This window comes from Calidris pugnax, unplaced genomic scaffold, assembly GCF_001431845.1.
Source record: "Calidris pugnax isolate Ruff unplaced genomic scaffold, ASM143184v1 scaffold556, whole genome shotgun sequence".
Taxonomy (NCBI): Eukaryota; Metazoa; Chordata; class Aves; order Charadriiformes; family Scolopacidae; genus Calidris; species Calidris pugnax.
In genome coordinates, this window is record NW_015092564.1 from 142,362 (window position 1) to 149,179 (window position 6,818).

Below are 6,818 nucleotides of genomic sequence, written 5' to 3' on the forward strand. Positions count from 1 at the left end.
ATGGTGAGGGGTCTGGAGAATAAGTCTTATGAGGAGAGGCTGAGGGAGCTGGGGTTATTCAGCCTGGAGAAGAGGAGGCTGAGGGGAGGCCTTCTCGCTCTCTCCAACTCCCTGAAAGGAGGGTGTAAAGAGATGGGGGTCGGTCTCTTTTCTCAAGTCACAGGCAACAGGACAAGAGGAAATGGCCTCAAGTTACTCCAGGGGAGGTTCAGGCTGGATATGAGGAAAAATTTTTTCACTGAAAGGGTTCTCAGCCATTGGAATGGGCTGCCCAGGGAGGGGGTTGAGGCCCCATCCCTGGAGGTGTTCAAAAGACGGGTTGATGCTGGGAGGTCTGGTTTAGTGATGATGCTCCTTGTTTGTTGTGTGGGTGTCTATTTTTGTCAAAGTTAGGTTGATGGTTGGACAAGATGATCTTTCACGTCCCTTCCAACCTAGAAGATTCTGTGATTCTGTGATTCTTCTGCGTGATGTTCTGTAGGGCTTTGTGGAGTTATTATTACCAGCTCCCTTGAAGAACGGGTGAGCTGGCAGCTCTTGGGCTGCTCACGCTGGGCAGGCACGTCTCAGGAGAGCTAGGAAGCTTTAAGACAAAGCAGTGGGGACTGTGTTGAAGAATTTTAATCAGAATGAGGAGATCTGCTGCATGGCCCACGCGAGACTTAGAGCAGAGTCTTGCTCACGGGGGATCAGACAGCCAGATGGTGCTCACTGGGGCCACAATGATGCCCAACCAACAGTTGTTTCTGCCTGTAGCTGGGCGTGCAGCTGCTTTGCTCGTCACAGGAGGGTGTTATTTATTCTGTCTTTAGTCCCATGGTGGAGACATCATAGAATTATAAATTGTCTAGATTGGAAGGGACCTTTCAGATCATTGAGTCCAACCGTCAACCTAACACTGACAAAAGCCATCACTAACCCATGTCCCTCAGCACCACATCTGCTCGGCTTTTAAATACCACCATGGATGACAATTCCACCACTTCCCTGGGCAGCCCATTCCAAGGCTTCAGAACCCTTTCGGTGAAGAAACTCCAGAAGTTGTTTCTGCCTGTAGCTGTGCGTGCAGCTGCTTTGCTCGTCACAGGAGGGTGTTATTTATTCTGTCTTTAGTCCCATGGTGGAGACATCATAGAATTATAAATTGTCTAGATTGGAAGGGACCTTTCAGATCATTGAGTCCAACCGTCAACCTAACACTGACAAAAGCCATCACTAAACCATGTCCCTCAGCACCACATCTGCTCGGCTTTTAAATACCACCATGGATGACAATTCCACCACTTCCCTGGGCAGCCCATTCCAAGGCTTCAGAACCCTTTTGGTGAAGAAACTTTTCCTACTCTCCAATCTGAACCTCCCCTGGTGCAACTTGAGGCCATTTCCTCTTGTCCCATGGCCTGTTCCTTGGGAGAAGAGACCGACCCCCCCCTGGCTACACCCTCCTTTCAGGGAGTTGGAGAGAGCCAGAAGGTCTCCCCTCAGCTTCCTTTTCTCCAGGCTCAACACCCCCAGCTCCCTCAGCCTCTCCTCACAAGACTTGTGCTCCAGACCCCTCACCATCTTTGTTGCCCTTCTCTGGACACGCTCCAGCCCCTCAATGGCTTTTTTTGTGGTGAGGGGCCCAAAACTGGACACAGCCCTTGAGGTGGGACCTCCCCAGTGCCCAGTCCAGGGGGACAATCACTGCCCTGGTGGGCACACTGTTCCTGGTGTTGGGTGGGACGGGGGAATTGTGGCTGTGACTTGTCACTGGCGGTGGGCACACTGTTCTTGGTGTTGGGTGGGACAGGGGGAATTGTGGCTGTGACTTGTCACTGGCCATCGGGTCCTTGTCATCATGAGGTAGGGCTGCTGGAGGACATCTTGCCCTGAAGACCATCTGATGCAGAGAGCAAGAGATGAAGCAGGAGCAAACAGAGACGTGACTTGCCAGAGGGTGTACTGGCCTAGATGTACTCAATTTGTTAGGCTGCAGAATTTACATAGTTGCCAGTCTCTTCCCCCCTTCCACATCCTGCTTTCTGGAGACAGATCCCTGCTGGGTTTTGCATGGATCAGTCTTCCCTTTGGTCACCTCATCCCTTACTTAACTCTTCCCTTGCAGAGGCCAACGTGGCTCTGTTTTGTCTTAGAGAAGCTCCTTCCCCGTGTTACAAAGGCCATTCCTCAGCTTTGGCTTCTTTTCTTTCTGCTTGTCAGCATTAGTTCCACACTGGATCTCCTCCCCAAGGCTGGGCTTTGGTTGCTGGAACTGGTGTCACTCCCCTTTTTACTGACGTGGTGGCGTAGTCATTTTTGACTTGAAGTCCCTGAAAAGGTTTGGAGACACTGAGTGAAAAAACAACCTGCAGGATTTGGTTACTTGAGGTCTGATGGTTCATTGCTAAGAAACTTTATATCTCTAGGCTGTAGTTGATCTCTTTCTTGATTACTTACAAAAAGGCTTAAAAAGAGAGGAAAGAAGGTTTATATCTCTAGACTGTAGTTGATCTCTTTCTTGATTACTTACAAAAAGGCTTAAAAAGAGAGGAAAGAAGGGAAATTTATTCTGCTGAAATACTTGGATGCTCCGCAGTGGTTTTGGCTGCAGAAGAAAGAGGAAGATAAAATCCTTCAGAAGCACTGAGATCCTCTTTGTGGCACCGACCTCAGATTTTTACTCTGGACTGACATAGGAAAAGCTTCCCTTTTTGGCTGATCTCCAGAGCAGCCAGAGAGGGTTTGGGAGCCCTGGGTGGCAGCAGAGTGTGGCCATTGGCACCATCCCGGCCACCAGCTCAGCACGGCCCACATGGAAGGACAGAAACTTCTGGGACTCATCAGGACTCATCAGCAAAGTTGTCCCCTGTGCACGCAAAGTTGGTTTTTATCCCCAGACTTTTATTTTATTTTATTTTGTGGGGCAAAACACTTCATCGAGCTTTTTAACCTGAGGCAGGGTGTGCTTTATTAACGGCTCAACGTCCAGGTGGCGGCCAGTGACGAGTGGTGTTCCTCAGGGGTTGGTACTGGGACCAGTGCTGTTTAACATCTCTGTTGGAGACACAGATGGTGGGATTGAGTGCACCTTCAGCAAGTTTGCCAATGACACCAAGCTGTGTGGCACGGTCGACACGCTGAAGGGAAGGGATGCCAACCAGAGGGACCTGGAGAGGTGGGTCCATGCAAACCTCATGAAGTTCAACCAAGCCAAATTGCGGAGTCCTGCACCTGGGACATGGCAATCCCAGGTTGGGTGGAGATCAGATTGAGAGAAACCCTGAGGAGAAGTGCAGGTGGATGAGAAGCTCAACATGACCTGGCCGTGTGCACTGGCAGCGTGCACGCAAAGTTGGTTTTTATCCCCAGACTTTTATTTTATTTTATTTTGTGGGGCAAAACACTTCATCGAGCTTTTTAACCTGAGGCAGGGTGTGCTTTATTAACGGCTCAATGTCCAGGTGGCGGCCAGTGACGAGTGGTGTTCCTCAGGGGTTGGTACTGGGACCAGTGCTGTTTAACATCTCTGTTGGAGACACAGATGGTGGGATTGAGTGCACCTTCAGCAAGTTTGCCAATGACACCAAGCTGTGTGGCACGGTCGACACGCTGAAGGGAAGGGATGCCAACCAGAGGGACCTGGAGAGGTGGGTCCATGCAAACCTCATGAAGTTCAACCAAGCCAAATTGCGGAGTCCTGCACCTGGGACATGGCAATCCCAGGTTGGGTGGAGATCAGATTGAGAGAAACCCTGAGGAGAAGTGCAGGTGGATGAGAAGCTCAACATGACCTGGCCGTGTGCACTGGCAGCACAGAGAGCCAACCCCATCCTGGGCTGCATCAAGAGAATCGTGGCCAGCAGGTCGCAGGAGGTGATTCTGCCGCTCTGATCTGCGCTCATGAGACCCCACCTGGAGCTCTGTGTCCAGCTCTGGAGTCCTCAGCACAGGAAGGACATGGACCTGTTGGAATGGGGCCAGAGGAGGCCACGGAGATGCTGCGAGGGCTGGAGCCCCTCTGCTGTGAGGACAGGCTGAGAGAGTTGGGGGGGTTCAGCCTGGAGAAGAGAAGGCTCCGGGGAGACCTTAGAGCCCCTTCCAGTGTCTGAAGGGAGCCTACAGGGGAGGTCAGGAGGGACTCATTGTCAGGAAGTGTAGTGACAGGACAAGGGGTAATGGTTTTAAATTGAAAGAAAGGAGATTTAGATGAGATATTAGGAAAGAAGTTCTTTGGTGTGAGGGTGGTGAGAGCCTGGCCCAGGTTGCCCAGAGAAGCTGTGGCTGCCCCATCCCTGGAGGGGTTCAAGGCCAGGCTGGATGGGGCTTGGAGCAACCTGGTCTGGTGGGAGGTGTCCCTGCCCAGGGCAGGAGGGTTGGAACTGGATGATCTTGAGGGTCCCTTCCAACTCTAACCATTCTATGATTATTGAACTAGAAATCCTCATTTCTGCGCCGCTTAATTGATAGGATCAGGGTAACAACTAGCCATGGTAATACCTGGGGAGTTAAAGCCACGGGAGGTCGGGGGTTAATTTTACTCCAGGTGGCAGCGATGTGTACCAGCAGGAATATCTCTTTTATTTGTTATTACAGTTCCATTATTTAAACAGCTGAGTTTTCTGCAATCTCTGCTCTCCAGTTGTCTAAACCACACTTGTACCTCACACCCTCCCAGTGCTGTGCTGTGATACGTCAGTAGCAGCCCTGACGCCCGTCAGGGCCAAACAAGGGAAATCTCGTGGCAATTTTCGTCAGGGAACATTTTGCAGCTCTTTTTTGAAAACAAAAGAGTTTTATTACTACATTTATTGTTGGCGGCGTGAGGGCAGCCAAAAAATGCTGTTCTCCTGTGACCTGCTGGTGAAACCCTGACTTCTCACTCCAGTTATCACTCTGCAGTTAAACCAGTTCAACGTAGCGGGTGAAATAATAGATTTCTGTGAGGAGCATCAATGCATTCAGACACTTCAGTGGGTGTTTTGGCCTAATGGCAGTGGGCAGAAGCCGGATGGGATTTATTGCAGCTCCTCAAAAGTCAGGCAAGGCTGAGAGAGAGATGTTTGAGGGGGTAGGAGCTTTGAATACCCCTACCTTGTGTTATTGTCACGACCTACAGCCGACGGCTGGGCTTGAAGGCCCTGCTCCTGCTCCCAGTCACAGGCTGGTGGGCAGACATGAGGTGTGGAGAGAGTTAGTGCCATGGATCCCGTAGGCAACGTGCCATAGGGCCCTCTGCTGGGTTTTCCATCCCAGTCTTCCCCCCAAGACTGTCCCTTGCTCTTGTTACTCCAGCCTTCGATCTGCTCTTGACCATCCCAGGTGGCCTTGCTGTTCCTCCTGCTCACTCCTGTCTCCACCTTCGCAGTGGGGCATTGCACTGATTTCTACTTTATAAATATATGTAGAGATTAGATAGTTATACTTAATGGAAGTAGCAATGAATCATAGAACGCTTTGGGTTGGAAGGGACCCTAAAGATCATCCAGTGCCACCCCCTGCCCTGGGCAGGGACACCTCCCACCAGACCAGGTTGCTCCAAGCCCCATCCAGCCTGGCCTTGAACCCCTCCAGGGATGGGGCAGCCACAGCTTCTCTGGGCAACCTGGGCCAGGCTCTCACCACCCTCACAGCAAAGAATTTCTTCCTGAGATCTCATGTAGATCTCCCCTCTTTCAGTTTAAAACTGTTCCCCCTCGTCCTATGGCTCCCCTCCCTGATCAAGAGCCCCTCCCCATCTCTCCTGGAGCCCCTTGAGGGACTGGAAGGGGCTCTAAGGTCTCCCCAGAGCCTTCTCTTCTCCAGGCTGAACCCCCCCAACTCTCTCAGCCTGTCCTCACAGCAGAGGGGCTCCAGCCCTCAAATCATCTTTGTGGCCTCCTCTGGCCCCGTTCCAACAGGTCCATGTCCTCCCTGTACTCAAGACTCCAGAGCCCTCCTAGACAGGTTCCTGTGGGACCTGCTCTGGGTGGCCCTGCTCTGGCAGGGGGTTGGACTGGATGATCTCCAGAGCTCCCTTCCAACCCCATACACTCTGTGATTGTCCTCCTATGAAACCGGCATTTTAACTTCCCAAGGCCCCACAGCTTTCAAATGGCTAAATGGTTAAAAGTGCAGGATTTGAAACGTTCCCCAGCCTTGGGTAGAGGTTCCCTGGCGTTCAACGTGAGCTCAGCCCCGTACTATGCAGGGCAGGAATCCTCTCTGATGATCCCCCGTGGCAGAGAGTGTCTGTAATCTATACCATGAGGTCACATTTCAATACCGGGAGCGACCGAGATGAAAGTGATGATTTAAACCCCTGGAGTAAATATAGTTTTTACATTAGCACATTGCAGGCCTAACTTGGGGGATTATGTCACAGGATTTTTTTTTTTTCTGAATTGTCTCAAATAAAATCTTCAGGCCTCCCTGGTTATTACCATGGTGATTTTGGCTCCCAACTCGGCGTTGAAATATCCCGGAGCGTTTTGGAATCAGAATTGTGTGGGGAATTAAACGTTCGCTCTGCATCTACCTGAAGTGAAACCAGTTTGCCCTCGTTCTGAACTTTCTCTATGAAACCAGGCGGGTGGTTTGAACTGGGGGATGCACGTGTTGCTCTTCAGATACCAAGGCAACCCACCTTCACAGAATGCTATGGGGTTGGAAGGGAGTATGTATGGGGTTGGAAGGGACCTCTGGAGATCATCCAGTCCAACCCCCTGCCAGAGCAGGGCCACCCAGAGCAGATCCCACAGGAACGTGTCCAGGTGGGGTTGAATGTCTCCAGAGAAGGAGACTCCACCACCTCCCTGGGCAGCCTCTGCCAGGGCTCTGCCACCCTCACAGCAAAGAAG